The 23,025-nt window shown below is 42.2% G+C and overlaps 1 protein-coding gene across 2 annotated transcripts in view; it reads right to left on the bottom strand.

The window, feature by feature from the left end:
• Positions 1–23,025, bottom strand: part of zfhx3b (zinc finger homeobox 3b) — a 155,588-nt gene that overhangs the window by 26,868 nt on the left and 105,695 nt on the right. The gene's annotated exons all lie outside the window — the stretch shown is intronic.

The raw sequence follows: 23,025 nt of genomic DNA, 5'->3' as shown, positions 1-23,025 counted from the left end.
TGAAGGGGGAGGAGAGGACGGGATATGTAAATCACCACCCCATCAGAATTGGTGGAAGCACTTAAAGGGACGGCGGCGTCTTTTTTTTTTTTTCCTCCCTCCTCTACAGCGGCGCACAGCGATAGCATTGGCTGAGACGTGTTCACAAAGACCGAGGGTGGAGGCCTTTCCCTCATCACCCTCATCGCATGCTCCGTAATTAACTTTTTTTTTTCTTCCCCCTTTTTAAATTTACCAGCAGCAAATAAGACTAAGTGTTTATTACTTATTAGATTTTTTATTTATTTATTTATTTTTTAGATTTTTGCTTTTGTAATTATAGTCATTGTTACTGCCATCATTTTTACGGCTCTCTTTATAAGTATATAATTCTTCATTTATGCAGGTCCATGACACAAATATCTTTATAGCTTCCTCTGCTTTAATATGTACATAAAACTGCAGAGAAAACACACACACACACACACACACACACACACACACACCGCACACATGTGGTAGAGACATAGACACATTTTCCAAACGCCAAAGTATGCAGACAGGAAAAATAACTGTGCGAAGAGCCTGTTTCAACTTCAACAGACGAGCGAGAGATTTCCCTTTTTTTCTCCTCCCTTCTGGAACCTTCTCCCTACAATCATAATTGCAGTCCCGAGCCGCAAGTCTCCTTCGACTTCTCACCGACGATATCTGGCTCGAACTCTTTCCTTAAACCCGTGCTAATGCACTAGATATCTATAAAAAAAATATATAGAAAGGAATCATGAATTTTTTAAAACAGGGGGCCACAATTCATTTTATTTCGCCAAGTCAAACAGAAATCCCCTGTAACCGTCTTTAAAAGCCCTCGGTTCGATAGATCAGCCCCGCTTAAAAGCAGCAAACTCCTAACAATGGATCTCCAATAATGCTATGTGTAAGTAAAGCCGGAGGAAGACGCTGAAAAACAGGTAATAAAGTGAGCATCAATCTTTTTTTTTTCTCCTCCCTCGTGCAAGCCTCCTACCTCCTCGAGCCCCCTTTCTCCCCCTTCCTCACACCCCCCCCCAATCCTCGGTCCGTGTTTGCACACTAAGACGCCCTCCATCGATTGAACCGCATTACTGTCCGGTCAATACACCTTATCGGTTATTACACAAGTCAGCTAATTCTCAGCAAATGTACTTAAAATGTCGTTTGAACCCAACACACACCCCCAAACACACACACACACACTTACACTTACACTTAACTCCCCCTCCTTTAAAAAAAAAATCCTGGTTCCTCTCTACCTGCCTGGCGATTGATATATCGACGCAGCAACAATAGCTTCTGTTCAAATATTCATCCCGTTGTGGTTTAGTGCAGCTGGCCCGAGCGCTCCATCACCGCACTCCAAACCCCGAACTTAAAACACTTTTTACCATCCAATAATGTTCCAGCTGTCTGAAGACTCGCCTGGGCCTTCGGGCTCGGACGTGAAACCTGAATCGCATGCCTCAGCTCCGACAGCCACCAGATAATCCATTAAACTTTATATTACTGTGCCTCTGCGGACGCTCTTAAGGGCTCGTACCTCTGGCCGAACTCTTGAAGGTTCTACGACCACCGAGGGCCAAGCAACACATTTTTTCAGGAAGCTTAGAATGCTTAATTATCGAGATGCTTGAATAAAGCTTCACTTACGTCTATATGTATTTAAATTCAAGCTAAAAAAAATGTGTTTTAAACTTCCCTTCGTGACAACCTACATCAAAAACATCACTTAAAATGTAAAAAAAAAATCTACAAATTTTTACTTTAAAATACCGTAATATTGAATTTTTTTTTTTTCAAATTGCCCATAATTTTTTATTATTATTATTTTTTTATTCAATTCATTTTTTTTTTTTTACCTTAACCCCTCCCACGCCCACCTTGAAATATTTAAGACTAATCCCTAAGTCACAGGTTGAACAACTTCCTGGAAACGATCAATAAAAGAAAAAGAGTTTATTTCATTCACTTTTTCTTGATGTTTAACACGAGAAGGCCGCATTGAAAGTATAACCTTGTGGTGAGAATTAAAGAACGGCGGGAAATTATCAGTTTAAACAAAAATAAAAAATCAATGTTACGTAAATTGCAAAACGTTGACGCGTGATATAAGTTTAAAAAAATAAAAAAAGATTTTTTTGACTGGTTAAAGGCGTGTCGGATGAATGATAAAAAACAGTTATTAGGGTTAAACACCTAAATAAATAAATAAATAAAAAGAGTTGTTTATTAAAATGACACTACGAGGAAACGAGAAGCTCTTTCAGGTCTTTTTCAGCTCACCGCCGGAACACTGCATCTTTTCCCCCTCAACCTTAACGAGACAAGGTGCGAATGGACTTGTTGTAAACGCAACAGTGATTTTTACATCACCGGATGGCGTCGCTAAACAGATCTGCTGTGTTTCATAAACGCAAATTGCGCCGGTCGTAGTTCAAAGTCGATTTTTGTTGCTCAGAAACAAAGCAGTTCGATAAGTGAGCAGTGGCGCAGGTAACGCCTGGGTTCGATACTTCGTTTCTCTCTGCTTTGCTCTGTGCTGTGTGCTGTCTGTGTGTGTGTGTGTGTGTGTGTGTGGAGGAAGCTGGGCAAATGATGCTGATATGGATTACGTTGTTAGGGCTTATTGCTGCTCGGAACGGACCGATCCTTCGTTTAAACAAAAGTATTTAAGTGGAACAATCGGATTTTTTTTCTGTTTTTTTTTAAACGCTGATTTAAGCGCTCTCCGCAGATTACACCCTATATATTGCTTTTTTTTTATTCTTTCATAAATGTGTACGTTCTATTATGTTTCCTAGGCAACCGGCGATTTCCACTCGGCGCAGCACATCCTTGAGCTGGTGAGGCGGGTCTAAGCCATGGAAACAGGGATGATAGCCACCGCTCGGGGCTCGAGACAAACCCCATCCGACAAAATCCACCTCACGCTACACACACACACACACACACAGAGAGACAGAGAGAGAGAGAGAGAGAGAGAGAGAGAGGGAAGGAGGCACGCAGATTACACAATAATCCTCGAGTACATTTTCACCTCTGGAAGAGCTAACCATGTGTCTAATTCCTACTTTGCACAGGTACATGCGCTCTTTCTTTCTTTTCTTTCTCTCTCTCTCTCTTTCTCTGTCTCTCTCTCTCTCTCTCTGTCTCCACACATTAAAACTCAAGTCCATTAAAACTCACACAGCTGTCACTTTAACGTTTCCCAGGCCGGCCTCGGTCAGCGAGCTCTGCTCTATCTCTCATGCTTTGTCTTCCTCTTCCTCTCCCTCGCCTCTACACGACTTCTTCATTTAGTTTTTTAATCAAGATATATGACTCTCTCTCTCTCTCTTTCTCTCTCTCTCTCCACGCACCTCGCACGCTAAACCCGCGTAATATATGCAGAAACGTAGACGTTTAATTCCAGACGAGCTCCACGTCTTTAAGTGCCGGACGCCTGCGTCTATCCTTCATCTCATCTGCCGTGCTGCGGTACTACACAATGATTAAACTCGGGCCAGTGATAATTAATGAAAGGTCACGAGAGGAGGCTGAAGACGCAGGGAGGAGGAACGCTGGGAGGAAAACCGAGGTCAAGCTGTAACTCTAACTAAGTAAAAAATAAAATAAAATAATAATAACGTCGGGTGGCTAGTGTGAGGGTTTTTTTTTTTCAGTTAATCGTATTAATTAACCTTGATCATTCGATAATATTAAACCTTTGCTCTGATCTAATCTTTAATAAATCCACTACATGGCAGAAGAAGATGAAATAAAGTGTATGAAATGGTGAAAAAGGGTCAGCATTAGGATTCTGTTTAAACAGGAAAACGTCCACACACACACACACACACACACAAATATATATATATATATATATATATATATATATATATATATATATATATATATATATATATATATATACATACAATGTAGGGGCTCTGACAGACCTATAGGTGTCACCCTATACAAGCTGGGAATAGGCAAGCCTCACACACACACACACACACACACATAATGGATGGAGGAAGGGGCAGACAGATACAGTACAAGGCTGTTTCAGGGAGAAAAAAAATGGCAAGAGAAATATGCGCAGATGACAAAAGCAGATGCTGGGCAGGAAGTAAGCGTCGGAGATGAGACTCAGAAGACAGCGAGATTACCTTCAGATGAGAAAGCCGAGCCTCTCCTTTCCCGAGGAAGAAGCAGTGATTACACACATACTAATCGTACTGACAGGCGCAAACCACCAAATAAATAATACATGCTGCCCACTGCTCTCCGGCGCTCGCTAGCTCGACCGGATGGCCGGCGCGTACGTTCGCACGAGCAAACCTCGAGTCCCTGCTGGAGCGTGTGCAATCCTTCAGAAAAAAGGTCAAGCAGAAATTCACCTGATATTGAAAGACTGAAGGAAGACCTGCAGCTTTCTACCGAGGCATGAGCTCCGGGTCTGTCTCGTTATTCTTATTAGAGGAAAAATCCATCCTGAACCTTGACTCGTCTTTATTAATATTTAGTATCCTCAATGGCGTCTATTTAATTTATCTTTTTTTTTTCATTTACATTCAGGTCTACATTACCCACAATGCCGTTCGACTGCCTGCTTGTCAGTGGTGCGTTTTTTTGGGGTTTAGCCTTCGCTTCGAGTGATGCAGCGGCGCTTTAGTACTTTAGCCTTCCCTTCTCGTCTGTCCACTGTGCTCAGACTTTCATGCTAACTCTGACGTCAATCGCTAACTAGCTGCTAGGTCACATTGCTGCATTGCTTTCTGGGAGTTCAGTATTTCTAAAAAAAAAAAATTATATCAGACTTAAGAGGTTTGAGACGCGACAGATTCCAAAAATTAAATATTCAGTATGTTTGAGGGAGGAGTTTTCCTTCAAGATCATCAAGCTACTGCTTATCGTGTAATATCGACAGTCACTGGAAATCCTCGGCTTCCTTTCCGAAATTCCCGTTTTCTGTTTTTCCATCTCCGTATCCCGCTCCGGACAGCTTCCTTTTTCTTTCGAGCCGTGCTGTCGGATAAAAAAAGCTAAAAAAAAAAAAAAAGCAATCGTATTTCACACCTCATGGACTCTATCTCTCTGCCTGTCTGGTTTCTTCTTCTTCTTCTTTTTTTATTTTGATCCCTTCCCCTCCTCCGAATCCCTTAACCCCCTCCACCATCCATAACACCCCCCCCCACACACACACACCCCTCCTTACACCCCTACCCCACTACCCCTTCCTTAATGCTTGACACCCCTTCCCTCTTTGCTCCCGCACCCCTTCCCTATATCAAAGCCGGACTGACTCCGGACCGGGCGGCGGAAAATGAAAATGACAGAAGGGGTCTGAGGGACAATGGAGGCACAGGCGCCCATGCTGGGGGATTTCATGCATTGCCCAGTCTTCATATCAGCACCACTGTGAACCGTCCACATGTGAACCCCTTCCCCCCCCCCTTTTTTTTGCTTTCTAAAACACACACACACACACACACACATATATACCAGAACAAACAGCGCATTAAAAGATCCGGATGGACGCACAACGGTCCGGCTGGAGAAAATAAAACACAAACAAAACGGAGAACCAACATCCAAAAAAAAAAAAGCTTTATAATCTCACCTCATAATAAAGATTTAACATATGCAATGGATTTAAACACTAAATATTTATACTGTGCTTGTACACACACACACACACACACACTGTGGTGTATATTAGATAAAGTCTTCTGCCACCATAAACACAGAGCATGAGTCATGCTTAGAGACCTGAACGTCACAGAGCAACACGCGCTGACCACACTCAGTACCACACACACACACACACACACACACACACACACACACACACACACACACATACACACGCCCTCCTTCTATCCCTGCCTTCCTCTACAACCCTTCCACTCAGACCTCAGACACATCCCACAGATCCACGTACACACACACAACACACACCCTTCCACATCTGACACACACCCACTACTACTTCACACACTACTTCTCTTAAACATGGCACTGAAAGCAAGTGGACTACCTTTTCCGTTCGGAGGGCTGAGGCCGAGTTACGCGCCGGACGGATCCCCGAGCGGGCTCCTAAAAAAAAATCCATGCGCCTCGCTCCTCTCTGGCCCCAGCGTGACCCCGTGATCTAAATGTGAATGAATATTCTGTGCTGGAGAGGGAGGAGAAAGGAGGGAGGAGAGAGGAGAAGAAAAGAAGGAGGAGGAGGAGGAGGAGGAGAAGGAGGAGAGATGGAGATAGAGGCAGGAGGCACCTCAGCTCTCGAGTGGCCTGCGAGGCTAATAACTAGAAAGTTTAAACAGCAAAGTTAATCACAAACAGGAGGGAAAACTCACGCCACCCTAGAACAATTCAACCCAAGGGGCTCCCCTTTACCACCCTCTCCCCAAATACCCCCCTCCTCCTCCTCATATTCAACCCCGTAACCCCTTCCACACCCCCTCCTCAGCCCCTCCCCTCCCCTATCCTCCAGTGCAATACTTAATTTGATCCCTCAAGCCTTTTCAAAGTCACTTTTGGTGCTTAGCTGGGATCACACGCAGACGGGATTTGTTTTAGAGATCCGCAAACCTAATTTGCTCGCACCGCGACCAGCACCCACGGCTTCTCCTTAACGTTTCCGACAGAAAATTTCTCGATAACGAAATATGAAAACTAATTACTGATTATCATGGCCGCCATTTTCTTTTTTTGTTGATGTACAGTAGCAGGTGGGACGAAGGTCCACCATCAGGTCCGGCTCACGGGTTCTCGGGGTGTTATTCCACTTTAAAATTGGATGGTGTGAATGACTGAATGTGTGAATGGAGTTTTGGCCTTCCACCCAGCGTTCCTGGGATGGACTGAAAGATGAATAAATGAATGAACAAACGAATAAATAAACAAAATACAAATCAAATCAAATGACCATCATGCTATAGATTGAACTGGACTGGCTGCTGGAAAGTGGGTTAATGTCAGCAAGGCTTTCTGAGAGCGTCTCTCACACACACACACTCACACACACATGAACAGACAGTGTGTGTGTGTGTGTGTGTTTATGGACTGCGCTTTTCACTGCCCTTCTCCGGACTGGCCTCGAGGACATCTTGGTACACAAAGACAGACCAGATGGACATCAGTGCTCTTCCCCCTCAACGGACAGAGGAACTCTCCTCTCGCTTTCATTCCCCCGAGCTGGCACTCTTTTTAATCCTGGGTTTTTTCTCTCTCTCCACTCAATTCACACCACTTAAGAGGAAGAGGACGAGGAGAAGGAGGAGGAAGAGGAAGGAAGGAAGGAAGGAAAGAGGAAAAAAGAAAAGAAAGGGTATAGAGGACATCGGTGCTGTCGTGAAGGACAGTCACATCAAATCTGAAATATTCACCACTGGCTTGGAAAATGCGATGGTACAGTTGTGACAGCTCACTGAGCTCCCCCCACCCTCGCAATCTACCCCCCCCAACACACACACACACACACACACACACACACACCTAACCCCATCAGCGCTGAAAGCACGACCGTGCTCTGAATATCCACAGAAAAAAAAGTATTGATTTTTCATTGGGTGGGAAAAAATGGATATAAAAATCACATAACCTGAAATTGTCACAGCTGTTTAGTTCATCGCTCATCACTCCACGTGTTCGGGGTTCGGACACAGAGCTGCTGTTAATGATCGTGAGCAGCACATCCGTACGCTTTCACTGTATACGAGGGATATTTAAAAGAAAAATACAAATCTGGTGTCAACCTGAATCATTTTAAAGCAAAAGCGAGTCGATGTGGTTAGGATTCGGTTCTGATCTTGAATAAATGCACTTTTGTGTCCAAAAATGACATAATAAAATAATAAATAATAAATAAAATAAATATAAAATAAATAAAAATGACCATCATCAACTAGTAACTGTCCCAAAATACTTTAAAAAATTAAAAATAATAAATAAAATAAATATGAAAAAATAAAATAAATAAAAAAGACCAGTAAAAAAACAAGTCAAAGTCATTAATCAGACCAGAGTGTGAATTAAATACTTTTTTTTTTAATCTAAAAAATCTAAAGTCTGAGCGAATGTCTTTGTTGATTCTGTAGTCCAATAAGCTTAAACACATTTAAATAAAATTGTTTCCATGATTTCACAGAAGCCGTGACGATTCATGTTTACAAACCTAACGCTTCTGAACGCCCCCCCCCCACACACACACTATTTTTCCAGAAATACTTTGCAGCGTCCAGAAGTTGACCCCAGGTCTATAACACAGATCTCATATTTGTCAGTAGAAAAAAAAAAAATTCTATAAGAACGTAAAGCACCTGCCAAACACTTGGCATCTCTTCATGAGGGACCTTCACTCACGGAAAATAAATAAATAAATAAATAAATAAAAAGAGCAAGCCAAGCAAGCAGGTATACACACACACACACACACACCCATGAGGTCTGAGCCTGTCCGTTAATGTTCTGCTCATCTGTTTACATTTCTCTTTGGACACCGCAGGCCTGAACGGAGAGCCGTCTGAAAAAGATCCACCGCCTGTTGATTTATCGAGTGCGGAGATTTGCATATCTTTGTAGTCGCTCGGTCTGTGTGTTGACCGCTCGCTAGGAGGTGTCGGCTCCCCGAAATCGATTCCTAGGTGTACGTTGTGTGTATGCGTATATGTGTGTACACACAACACACACACACACACACAGCATCCTGTCACAAGGGGGCCAAGCACTTGGCTGCTTATTGCGCTGATGAAAGTTTATAAGAGCGCATTAGCTGATAAAACAGAATATCCAAGAGTTCTGAATATATATATTTTTTTCTTTGGTTAATCGATCATCATTTTAAGGAATCTAAGCGTGCGCGAGAGAGAGAGAGAGAGAGAAAGAGAGGGAGAGGGAGAGAGAGAGGGATGTATTGATGTGTTTGTGTACTCAGCATCTCTGCTCTTATTGGCTGTAGTGAAACTTTCCAGATCTGGAATCTGTGACAGCTCAAAGTTCAAAGCCGCAGAGTGAACGACTCGCACCGCAGCATCTTTCCAGTACGGAAAAAAGAGAGAAAAAAAAAGAGAGAAAAGAGAGACCGCTGTGTGCAGCAAACACCGTCCCCCTACACACACGCAACCCATCATTACAGTTCCACCCCGGCCGGCGCTAATAGCAATCCGCTATGGAAATCCGATGATTACATTGTGCACACACTCTGGAGCATCTTCACGACCGCCGCCGGTTATTGAAAAAAGGAAGAAAAAAAACACGAAACTCGCCTCGTCTGTCCCACTCTCAGGGACCTTTCTAATACAAATCAAATATTCGCCGCTATCTTTCTCCATTTGTCTTTCTTTCGGGCCCTCTTTGCATAACCCATCCATTACTTCCACATGAAATATGAAAAGGCAATATCCTCTTCCCTGTTTGTAGCGAAGCGTAATGCGATTGTGTTGTCATTTATAGGAAATAATCGCAAACCTCTCTTTCATTTTCCAGTTCAAATAACCATGAAAAATTAGCCTGCAATGTCAGGAGGGACAGCGAAAAAGGGACATGCTTAGCCTATTGCGCGAGACACCGCGCTTGACATTTCTCCTTAATAGGAAAAAAAAAAACGGATGGTTGTTTTCTATCTTTTTTTGGGGGGGGGGCAAAAAAAATACCCTTCAGTGTGTTGTTAATTAAAAGAAAGTTTTGCGATTTGATCTCGATAAACCTTTTCCCTCTCCTGCAGGGGTTGAGCCGCTCGGGCCGACTAAATCAGAGAGATGTAATTGAGTCGGGGAAGTGAATGGAGGAAAAGGTTCTTTAAAAAAAAAAAAATGAAAAGAGGAAAGCTTCTTTGTACTGTACGGATAATGTACGCTACCGTGATGCTAGAGGCAAATCCACGGCTACTGTCCAACAGCCGCCGGGAATAAATCGTTCGATTTGCACTTCCTAACATCAGCTCGTGTCCGTGTTTATTGTTTAAGTTTTTTTTTTTATCCGTTTATTTTTTACAAAAGGAGGACTTCTGTGAGTGTGAATTCAGATGCTGTGTGTTGCCATTACGTTGCTACCCCTGCTAGTTCCTCGTGTGACTCTGACTCGAACAACAGAAGTCAAGAAGGATACGCCGTAACATTTACCGAATACGGATTTACAAGCGCCATGGTAAATAATGAGAAACTGGAAATGTCAAGTATCTAAAAACTGCTGCTGTAATCATGAAGACTCATCCCACATAAAGACTCATCAGACTTATTAACGGGTGTGGTCGCTAAGGGGTTAGATTTCTGATCAGAAGGTTAGAGAGTTTAACTCTCAGGTCCACCAAGCTGACACTGCTGGGCCCCTGAGCAAGGCCCTTAAGTTTGTATAAAATGAGATAAAATGTAAGTTGTTCTGGATAGAGGCTTCTGCCAAATGCTGTAAATGTTCTTATTCACATTCAGGTTTCTTCTTTCGCCTCTGTGGCCTGTGAATTTCTCATTAGGATCTAAATCTATGTCTAGATTTCTTGCTTTTTGAGACGTCTCTCTTAAAATAAACTCTAATGCAAATCAAACCGACTTAGATGATTTGTAAAAAAAGAAATAAAAAAGGAGCCGCCTCAGGTGAAACGCAGCAGATCTCGGCCACACTGACGAAGCTCTTGCCTATCCCTGATCTGCCTGTTTTACTCTGATATACAAACTAGCGGTAATTGGATTGCTAGCCATGGAAGATCCGTAATGAGGCTTAATAGACATGCGTTGTTTCTCTGCAGTAATTATGCACAACATGATCAGGCCCCGTATCTGTTTTCTGATCTAATTACTATAGATGTGTTTATCTGGCTAACAATTAATATTTGTTGATTTGCATCAGGATATACAGTAGTATTTATACGAGCTTTGACAGAACGTACTTGGGAGATTACGGCAAACGAGCAGACGAGGTGATTTTCCGTCACAATTAAAATCTGCTCTCCCGCATTTTCATTACAGGCTTCCAGAGCGCATTTTATCAAGGAAACGGTGTGGCAAAATGTTTGAACGGTGCCCTGGCATCATAAAATAAAACCCTGTGTCCTGCTGTTATAGGAAAATCATCAACAGTGGCGTGAGGTGATGAAGCAGAAGTTTTATTTTTTTATTTTTTAGTGTTTTATTTATTTGTGTTTTATCACGGCACTTTGCCTACATCATTTTTTTACAGTTACGTTTAATATCCAAACTCATCTTATTGCTTACATACGTTACAGCAGCAATAAACGCTCGTTCTCTCACCAGCCTCTCTTTTATTTCTGTCTTGTAAAGTTACAAAAAAAACCCACACACATTTATATGGTGCATCCACCATCATCAACCACCATCTCTGAATGTGCTGTTACTATGGAAACGATTAGAAGAACCTGGGCTTTGAATATGTCAAAAAATAATAATAAATCAATCTGACCAATCAGAAGCTCAACAGCTCTGTGATATATATATATGTATATAATCTCACATGGAGGCGGTGATGCAGGATAGCCGTCCCAGCCCAAATCCAGTTCCGTCTGAGTGCCACTCAGGTATTCCTGGACAGGCGGAGGTGAATCGTTGTCATGTTATACTTCCAGGGAAGAGTCTACAAGATTTCGGTCACGTCTCAGACAAACGAGGTGGCGGGCAAAGCCAAAACACGTGCACATGACAAACTGCTATTCAGAAGCATCACCGCTCCTTCTTTTTCCACTCTGGGTAAATTTACATATTTCTAAAGAAGGATTATAGTTTGTGATGCATATAATGAGATTTCCTCCAAAAAAAAAAAAATGGCTAATGAAAAAGACCCATCTTGTGCAATTAGCTGGAGCTTATTTATTCTCTTCTTGTAATGTATTAATTCATTATCGCATCACGCCACCATTATTTATTTATTTGATTATGCACACACCTTACAGCCTTAATTACAACAGAGCTCGAGAAAGCAGAGGAAGAGGAAGACGCAATAGCCCAACTCCTCTATCAGTTGATCTTGTTATCCGTTTAATCTCAATAGTATATCCATCCAATCTCTTATCAGCATGCACTAATCTCAATCTAATCAGTTTACCAATTTGCTGTATGGAGGCTGGAGAAAAAAAAAGAGACTCAAAAATGCTCTCTGGCGAAGATAATCCTGTCGATGTAGACGGAATCGGCTTTCAGCTCTTCCCGACCCGCCCTTTTCGCAATTTCTCCTACGGTGTTTCTCGCCACTTTGACTCATTTTCCCTTTAGCAACTGATGCGTATACACTATCCTTTTTTGGTCAGTGTTGATCATGGGGTATCAAGTGTACATTTTTAAACAAGATCTACATTATCAGTCTCATTATATGCACTTTTTTCTCGACATTAAGGCTGCAATTAGACTCTGTAGGGATACTACAAACCCAAAACCAGAGCTTTCAAAAACACACTCACACCTTTTCCTGCTGCATGCCATAAGTCAGTCTGAACAGGCAAGGCAGGCATGATGGCAGGATTTGAGTTACACGCTGTGCAGCGTTTCCCACAGAGGGGAATTGAATGGTGTTGCAGCCCTTCTCACTACTTAGCTAGCTGACTTTGGCACGGCGCTGGACGAGAGAGGTCAGTAATCGAAAAAGCCACTGCCAGGACATGCAACAGCTGCCTTGAAATAACAAGCCTTTAAAATATCCCTCCACCTCGCTCACGTTAGGTTTACTCTATACTGTGTTAAAGCCCCGTGCTGCCTCCTGCCTGCTCCTACAAAAGCAAATAGACCAGGAGAAAAGCAAGCTCACCAAATGTCTTCGAAAAAGAAACCTAATACATTAAGCAGGGTGTAATAGTAGCTTGGCATGGCAGGGGTTTAGTACTTTCCAAACTGCGGTGCCAATTAAATGTCTCGACTAATTTACACCAACATTCATTCAGCCTGAGAACATCTCTATCCTGGTCAGGGTTGAGATGGATCTGGAGGAACACTGTGTGCGAGGTCGGAATACACCCTGACACCATCACAGTGCATATCCCTGTATACACTACGCAATCCATGTACCAATGTGCTTCTTGGAAGTGTGAACAAACCCGGAGACCTCGACGGAATCCCACACAGATCCGTGGATAACTTTCGCCCAGTAACCTGAGCTCGGGATCGAACCGGCGAGCCGTCATGTGGCAAAACTACCCACTGTACCATCGTGCCGCCTAACACCGTGCCGACACATGGAATCAAATAACGACCAACGGACGTCCAACCATTTCACGGGCACTTTAAATTCTAAGTGTTAGACTAATGGGCTCAGGAGCACATCAGAACCATTTTGTGTATTCTTTATGCTGACTGTGCAGGAGAGAGCATGGAAATGAGCGAGATGGTGAGAGAAAGAGGAAGAGCGAAAGAGAAAGTGAAAAAGAGAGAGTGCTGTCGAGTCATTAGTCCCCCTTGGGGAGGCCTAGGATTAATAATCGCCCAGCCCCTTCGAGACCACTGCTGCGCCTAAATTGGTTTAACGCTTCTCCAACAGCAGCCAACACACACACTCTGCTGCACCGACGGTGCAAGAAACACCTTTTTATTCGGGAAACTTTTTGCTGCCACTCTCGCTGTTATTGTTGTTGCTGCAGTTGTCTCCAGTGCAGGTTGTACGAGAAACGATTCTCTCTAATTAGCTAGAGGTCCATCTCATTGAGATGAGAGAGCAGGTAGAACACATTAATTATTCATCCCACAGGTAAACATCGGGGCAGCCATGCCTGATGAGGGGACTGAAAAAATGAGCTAGGCAAAGACACTAACTAACGCAGGTCTCTCCCCTGGGGGGCTGCTATGTGAGGCAAACAAACGCAGAGGCTTAGACACCTGAGAATCTTTCACCCAGCTCTCCTGAAACAAAACAACACTTTCTCCAAGGCCACTAACGAAATAAAGGTATTAACTAGATACTAGGGGTGTAAAGCAATGCCACGAATTGTATCTGTTTAATTCTCCAAATATCTGTGTTTGGATTTAAACCTTGAAGTGGGCGTGGCCTAAAGTGGAAGGGCAGTTTAAAAAATAGATATTTGTAGAAATGACTGCAAGATGTGTGAATTCTGCGTGCTCCTCGCACTCAGCTACATCAGTCCATAATAAATCTCAACTATAGATTTTTTAATCCCACAATATTTGTTTTGGTGCTCCTAACATGATGCAGGATACAGGACCTCTAGTTTCAACCAGATGCTCTGGGAAACTTTCAGGCAAGCTTTGCCAAAAAAAAAACAACAACCTTCTGCTTGGATCTGTTTAGAAGACTGTCTGTTTATTCTGTATAATCCATACCAGGTAAGTTGCCAGTGGCTCACAAATGATGTCTGGGACAACTAAAGATCCAGAAAAGACCAAAAAAAAGATGCTGCTGGTGGGTGCTTATCTTTATCTTATCTAAATCCATCTGGACCTTGAAGCTTGAATTCAGATGCACTGAATTCATCGCTCACCCCATCTTCTTTCCTTTTCCACTAACTCTGGTTAAGGCAGTCTCGCCCGGACCACAGGCCTCCTGAGAAGGCTGTGATAAGAATTCATTTCTCCCAATTATGGGCTCTTGTCCACTGCCTCAGTTCATCAGTTCAGTGCAGCCAAGTCAATGAAAGGGCCTGTAATGAAGTAATCAGATGCAGCCTGACTCCCGGGGCCCTGTCTTCGACTCCCCACTCTTTGAGCAAGGTTCCTCATACGGTTGCTGGAAAAAGTGCTGTGTGTGTGTTATGAGAACAGTGGCATTCATTTCTGGCCTATGAACTCCTACAGACCAGAGGATAAATCTGCTTCAGGTCTAGATCCTAGGTCTCTGATGGAGTTTGATGCAGTGTGGTTGACAGAAATCAAGGTAGTTTTTATTCTTCCACTTGCGACGGTGATTGGTGGTGAGTTGAACAGATAGAGAACTTTTAGAGCTGAAAAAAAATGTTCTACCTATCTTTCCTTTTTTCATTCTTTCACTCAAAGTCAGTTATATTGCAGCACTTCTCTTCTGCACCTCAGTTTCTTGTGTTCCTGTCAAACATATGGAAGGCATTACAGGAAGTCTGGGAGAGGAATGCATGTGTTGAATCCTAAGCTGGGCATTAAATTTAGCTGGAGCATTAATGTCAAACTGTTCTCCTTTGTCTCCTATTGGCACGGATGTTCTACCTTTCAAAATTAAGAAAAACAACAATGCAAAAGACCGATCAGAGTAACGATTTCCTCTGGAGAGATGGACGACATCAAACAGTAACTGAAAACCTTCTGACACAACAGAATCCTGGCAAAGGTCCATCTCCTGCCACTGAGGAGGATGAGGGACCCACTTGCTTTTTCACCCCACCTTACCAGCTCGGGGCTGGGCCGCTAAAGCCCCTGCGGCTAGATTCCGCCTGACAAGAGCTCCTTAACGAGCGGCAGTCATTAACCTCTGGAGCAGGCAGCTGCCACGTGACATGGTACGCTCGGTCTGTTGCAGAAGGGCCCTATTGATCCCATGTACTTGGTGCCTTCCTGGATGTTTATAATCAATATGCAAATGGCCCACAGCATCGATTCAATATTAATTTTCAATTAGGAAATCCTCCGGGGTCCCATCAGGGTCAATACTCTACCATTCAGAGTGCAGGCTTGAGCAAGTTGCAGGCATTGATGTTCCTCTACCACCAAGACAACTTACTTACTGTTTATTTAGTTTGGGCCTGCTGTAAGCACTCATTAGGACTATGGGCTCCAGCCAGAGAGATGGATCAAGCACTATCCTTTCCCCTTTACCAGCCCTTCTTAGTCTCAGGTGAATTTCTTTTGCAATGATTTCCATGGCTTTGCACCTTTTTTCGCTGGCCCTAATTACTCCTCTCATTTGGGTCCTGCTTTCACGGGCAAAGACTTTTCCGAGGTGTCTGCAGCCGTCATACGATACGGATCTATTCATGGAGGACTTCATCTATCTGCCGTTTGACAAGTGCAACCACATCAGAGAGTCGGGCTCTGACTCGATGTCCCTTGATACCCCTTAAATATGCAAGAAATCAGACATTTTACACCCAAATCATAAGCTTGCATAGGCCTTACAACAGCAAAACAAATAAATAATTAAGGACGACCTCCATAATTTATGAAACACAATTACATACCCGGCCCCATCGTTCTGCCTGTTCTCACTTTCGCTTAAAGCACACAAATTCATTACCGCCGAAACCCGGCAGACACGGCGAGGCACAATGCCGAATAAACCAGGATTGCAGACAATTCCAAAATATATCATTTCCCTAATCTCTGTGTGTGTATTTAATCCTCTCCTGACTCTCAGTGCGATTTCCCAAACCTACTCCTGAATTAATAACCTTTTCTCTGGACAGAAAAACATGTCTGCTTTCTCCACTAAAGTCAAGAGGTAGGAAAAAATGTCCTCTGTTAAAATGGTGTTGTCTGATAACTGAGGTAATGGATTCCAGGCAGGCCTGATCCTGCTCTTCAACGTGAAAACAATAGTATTGATTTATAAGCGTGTTGTATTTCCTGTACAGACTGGGTGTCTATCAGAGGCCATTTGATGGAGTGCTCGGTCTTGTCACCGTACTCTCGGCCTCTACTCCAGGTTTATAAAGAGCTGGCGTTGACACAGCTGTGGCTCAAGGGAGAGAGAGACAGGCAGAGAGAGAGAGGGAGAGAAAGAGAGAGACTAAGAAGATGAGAAGGGTGTTCAAAAGAAATAAGAAAAGTAGTGAGAAATTATCTCAAATATCCATTTTATCCATCGTACTGAGCAGGTGAGAGCTGATGTCATAACAATGGAATGCAAACCACATTAAGCACGGTAACCAAATCCCTGTGTGAGGACAGACATGGCCTGCTCACAATCCAATATCACGGCATGGACAGGAAGCCACAACACTCATTTAGGAATGATTACAGTCTTCAGTGGAGAAACGAGGATGGATAAATGAGCTGAGATGACTAAACACCAGCAGAAGAAAAAGGATAGCACGAGGTGTTAAACAAAAAAAAAACTCATTCAGAAAGATTTTCAGTTGATTGTGTGATTATGATATATAGTATGATGTATATATTCTGAAAAAAATCTATATTTATTTATTATTATTATTAATAATAATAATAATAATAATAATAATAATAATAATACATTTAATTAATACTTTTTCTTTAATTTTTTTAATGAATATTTGATTGATTGGTGCTAAATAATGTATATATATGTGAAAAAGTATAATGGAAGATGATTAGAGTCTGATGTTTGATGTTGAACAGACAGCATGTTTTAACAATCTTAATTATTCAGTGCTGCTCCATCCAATTTTGATCAATTGCAAATGCAAGCTGTTATAACTACGTTACCTAACCAATTATAAAAAAAGCGGTAACATTAGCTAAAAATGCTTCAACTGACCAGTTGGTGAAAGATTTGAGCTAGCGCTTGTTTGACCGTGAGCTCGCACTTTACTACATAAATCACTTCAGACCAACTGAAATACCACAAGCCAGCAGCGGCGCTTAGAACAGGAGCTGCTGTGCATAAACCCACAACACCCATGAAGCACTAAAGAGTTTTATAAGGTGTTTAACCTGCTTGACTCACAGATCACACACTGATTTTTTTTTTTAGAGGATGGTCTACTGACCCTGCAGGTACTCGAGGACACATTACTCAAAGGGCAGCATGAATATCCAGAGATTAACACACAGTGTATTGCGGTTCAGCTACCTGTGTTTAGACATAATTACACACTCGGCTCCGCGGCACGGCACGGGGACGTTCTCACAGTTCTACCGGCGTGTTTACGTGGCTTGTTCTCTCAAGCCCAGGCTTTGCTTTTTGGGTTGCTTCTCAGTTTTATCTTCAGACAGACAAGAGCTTTAGAGATTATGATCATGCTGAACCATGTCTCAAAAGGTCTATGCATGCTGCATTCATTCCTATATATAAAAATATATACACCATATTGCGTTTTGCTTGCTTTTTTTTTTTTTAATCTAGCCTCCAGACCACCTCCTAGAAGGTCCTGCACCCAATCGGTCCGACGTTCAACCCAAAGTTGCGTCCTTCGATTGCTTTAATCAAAGAGATAAAACGGTCTGGGCTGCTTGCTGTGCTCGCCAGCTGAAGCAGTACCAACTCTAATTGGTTTAGGGATAACATTAATTACCACATTGCTCATTAATGGATGAAGCCTTTATTGGTTCCATTGATCAGCAGGACTTGTTAGCCATCATCCTAAGCAATGGTGGATGTAACAAGCTTACATATTGGCATATCAATTAATGGAATCAATTCCTGCCTAGCAGCTGCCAGTCCCCTCTCGCCAGCCCACCGCTCATCCCTCGCTGCCCCATCATTCCTCTGGAACGAACAAGACAACAGACTCAACTCGTCCAACTCTTTAATGAGAGATCTCCTTGATTTTCTAATCTGGAGGGAAGACGGAGCGAGGGTGTAGGAGAGCGAGGACAAATACTAGACTCTTGCTTGGAGTGTCGGAGTCTTGGCTATGTCACGCTCTGGTGTTACTCCCCGCAACTGTCAGCTTTAATGTTCCCTCCGAAAACACCGGGATGAAAAAACCCAGGAGTATTTCAGATAAACAGACAGGCCAGGAAATTCTACACACTAATTCCAGACTTCACAAGACTCCTCGGAAAAGTTCAGCAGGATTAACTCCATGCTACGGCTTACCGAATTGCGACTCGTAGCAAAAAAAAAAAAAAGAGGGGAAAAAAAAAGCTTGAGGCGGGTCAACCGACTGCTCTTCTTTAAACTTCACCTTCCTCTCTTTTCTAATTGAGATCAATGCTGCACTTTAAGACTCATTGATTAGCACTTTAGAAATACTCTCCGTGTCGCGGAGGACTCTGAACGGAAAGAGGACGATTTTACATATTACACGAAAAGGCATCCTGCTAAACGCGAGGACGAGGTTAACTAAACAAAAGCCGCGGAGCGGTGGTAAGTTAAACGTGTGCCATAATGACAAAGTGAAAGGATTAAAAAGTCAAGCCCAAAGCACTTCATTTACTTTATAACCAACATTTTGGCACAGAGAGGAAATCGTGACAAGATGGAAATCCCAAAAATCCCATTTGAAGACAACACTTTAAGCACGCTCGCTGGTTGCCAAGTCTGAGCCAATAAGCATGTGTGATGAGCTGTATTAGCTTGATGCCAAATACTAGCGTTTTTTTATGTATTTGGGGGAAATTTTGGGACATGACGCTGTAGTCATGTAGATAAAGTAGTAAGTGAAAGGAAAAGGTTTTATTTCGCACCTATGGGTTCTTTTTCTGACTCGGAATCGGAGTGAAATCGATTCATCGGCTGGTCGTCCAAATTCATGCTGCATGTAACTAAATTAAACTAAAAAAAGCAAAATAAAAGATGCCTGAGGGGTATGTAGAGCTGAAAATAAAACTTGAAGAATAAAACTTGATCAGGGAAGAATGAAGTGGAGTCTTTGCCAAGCATATATCATAAAAATCACCCGAGCTCGGAGAACACGAGCATGAAGTTGGTGCTAAATAAATAATTTGATAATTGTATAAACAGCTAGGTTCAAACATTTGCTGAATCCCATCCAGCATTATATAATTTTATCTTTTACTTTGTCAAACACAGAACATTTCCGCAGAGCTACAGTTCTGTCTTTTGGCTCACGTCTACAATAACTCACAGATTCAGTTCTCACATTTGATTCAGAATCGATTCAGAGTCAAATCTCTTTCTGACTCAGAGTTCACTTGAAAGCCGAACCGAAACGTCCACCTCGCTCGAGGCGCTCTCTGACCCGAGTGTGATCTCACCTGTGTTCTCACCTGCCTGAAGAACCGCACTGAGGTGGAGAACCACACCCTGGGGGTTCTATTAAAACCGAATAATCCCGTTCTGCACGTGTGGAAGAACTATTAAAAAAAGATCTCCTTTTCCTCCTTACAGCCAACCTGAGCCTGTTTTGTCAAGGTGTCCCTGCCTCCGTCCTTTAGACCTTCATTTTCTCGTATCGCTTTTTTCGCTCCACACAACTCTCCAAAAATATAATAATAATGATAATAATAATAATAATAAAAAAGCTTTTTGAAGTTATTATAAGAGTAACACAGCGACTGCTCACTTATGTACAGCTTGGTTTCTTATCAGCCTGTGGCAGGGTTACAGACACAGCGTGGGTTGCTTCTGTGTTGTGACATTTGCAGAAGTGGAGTAGAAACTCTCTAAGACGGCTTTGCAGAACGTTTTTAGCGGATAACACAACTATTTGAAAAATATAAAGGTTAGAGACGAGCACAGAGAAAGCGAGAGAGTCAGCGAGAATGTGTGTGTGCGTGTATGTGTGTGTGTTTGTGTGCTCAATAATGCAACTGGTTTGGCTGTGAAACCAGACGCACTCAGGCAGGCAGTTTGGCGGACACCCAGTTACTTGCTCTGGGTCCTACACGCTGCTCTTCCAGGCTCGGTCCCTTGGGCGATGCACAAGCCGGCTGAGCAATTAACAATTTCATGCTGATTGCCTGAAGCATGTTTTGCTCGGCTATAAAGATAATGGCATGAAAGGTGCTTCACTCTTCACGGCGTTCCCTGTTGGCTCGATTCCTCAATCGTTTTTCCTGTGTGGTTCAAATTCCCGATACTTCGCTACAGCCATTTCTTAGCTTACTGCATGTATTTCTGAATAAAGAAAAAAATGAAGGTCATCCACTGGTTTTGGGTTTGATTTAAAAGTCTAACAGGTGTACAGGTCGAACTCCCATCATGCATTGCTTAAATAAGGGCTATCACGTGATGGAACGTGCTGTTAGACAGAAATAATCCAAGCAGGAGTGATATGAAACCATATTTCCAGAGCAAAAAATGTCAATTTTTCACTTATTAATGAACATCATGCTCTTATCTGTTTATAGTTATGTGTAAATTTGTTAAGCATCCTTGAAACAAGTTTATTCATGTTCTGACTTATGCTACAGCAGCTCTAAACAGTCTTTCCCTCTTCCTATTCCCCCTTTCCTTCTTCCTTACTGCCTCTTTTTTTCCTCTTTCACTTTAAGAGAAGAAACCTGAAATCCTAAAAAATGATTTTTCTTGACTCCTTCCTTGTAAAGTCTCATAACCTAATCTGTCCCAAATTATTAACAACAAAAAAATCCATCATCGTGTGGTACACGCCCATGAGAAAACGAGCTGTTGCTATAGAAATGCTAGCCTACCGCATTATCCTTTATGTTACATATCTGTTGTAGGAATTTGACCGTCCTCTGTGGTAAAAAAAAAAAAAAAGTACCATCCTTTCATCTCCGCTAACTGTTTTGCGAGTGCTAACATCGATCACTGCAAATATTCGTAAAGTGTTTGTACATCAAAGGCAAAAAAAAAATTAAAAAAGGGACTAGCGCCACAAGAGCTAACTGTTTTCCCATGATAGGATCTTGCTTCGAAACTGACAATAAAATGGCAGAATAAAAAAAATAATAATAATAATAAATAAAAATCCTGTGTGTACACACAAAAAAGCGGAGAGCCTCGGGGGTATCCAAAAAACTGGCTGTAAATCTGCTTGTGACTCTATTAAATGAAACTAGCTGCGAAGCAGTCATTAAAATGAGTTCATTTCAGCAGATTCAGTTGAATAGCCTGTATTGAGTTGCTGTTAATGCACACTATATTCTGTATGTCGATACAAATGAAGGGTCTACTGAAAGGACAAAGAAAAGGACTAAAATATAGACACACGTGAACACACACACACACACACACACACGCTAATGAACAGACGAGCTCAGGAAAACCATCCCTACACCAGACAGCTCGTGTGCCCCATATATCCACTCATTGTATTCTAAAGTGCTGTCTCTGCTTCACTAATGATATTTTTGTGTTAATGACCGCCTATTTTAAATGCAGCAGCTGCCTGGCCCACGCTGGCAATTTGAGGATTTATTTAGTTCTTGTTTAATGTTATGACCAGGCTAGGGGAAAATTAGTGAACTTGAAATAAAATAAAATCAGAACACGGTGTTAGAACACACATATCTTACAGAAGCGTAAGAAAAAAATATATCAGCATGATCATCTTTCTTTAGAAAATAAAATAAAAACATTTCTACTCTTCTCGGAAAGAAAGGCGCTCGCTTTCCAGGAACAAGGAATAGTACCGTTGGTACCTTTAAGATTAAGCCTGCTATGTGGAGAGACATGGTACCAACAACTACAACAAACAACCACAACAACGTTCTTGATACACTTCTACACTTTCAGGATCAAAGCTATAACCATCACATGAACCTCTTTACATCAACTTTATAATAAAAGACCTTTATTTTTCAGCACATAACATGCTTGAAAAATCAAACCAAGGAACCCGAGATACCAAACAGGGCTTGTCCTTGTTGCTCAGGTGGACCACTCAGGATGTATCTTTTACCCGAGAAGGTACGTGTGATGTACAAGCTATAAACGTTCATCAGTGGTCCTTAGGGTCGGATTGTTTTTGAAGATAGACACTACAGAAGGTACAGAAGACGGTTAGACAGTTAATAGATGATGGGAAGGTAAACGGTTCGACATGAAGGATCATTTGGTGCCATTATTTCTGACATGAAGTAGGTTATGTGAACAAAGATGCTCATCATGCCTTTAATGAATTTTTATACATGTCTATGCTGATACATAGTAATGATAGTTCCACATGAGCGACATGGATAAGTAATGTTTGGTTCCGTTACTTACGTTTACAGCATTTGGCATACAAACACTCCTTTACCCAGAGCAACTTAGATTTTTTATATAACTGAGCAATTGAGGGTTGAGAGCCTTGTTGAAGGGCCCATAGGTAGATCCCACTAAGCCGCTACACTACCATGTCCCCATTTTGCTGAGACGAAGCATGTCAGGTGAACAAAGAGGATCATTTTTACCTTTAATGTATTTAATGAACTTTTATGTACATTCAATTATTTTTTAAACATATACTGATAGGTACTAAAAGTAGATGTAACCTTGATGGTTCCACTTCATTCCTAAACATATAGGGGCACATGCAGATTGTTATAAGAATCAGAG

Source organism: Hemibagrus wyckioides, linkage group LG10 (assembly GCF_019097595.1).
Source record: "Hemibagrus wyckioides isolate EC202008001 linkage group LG10, SWU_Hwy_1.0, whole genome shotgun sequence".
NCBI lineage: Eukaryota > Metazoa > Chordata > Actinopteri > Siluriformes > Bagridae > Hemibagrus > Hemibagrus wyckioides.
This window is presented reverse-complemented; position numbering and strand designations above follow the sequence as displayed.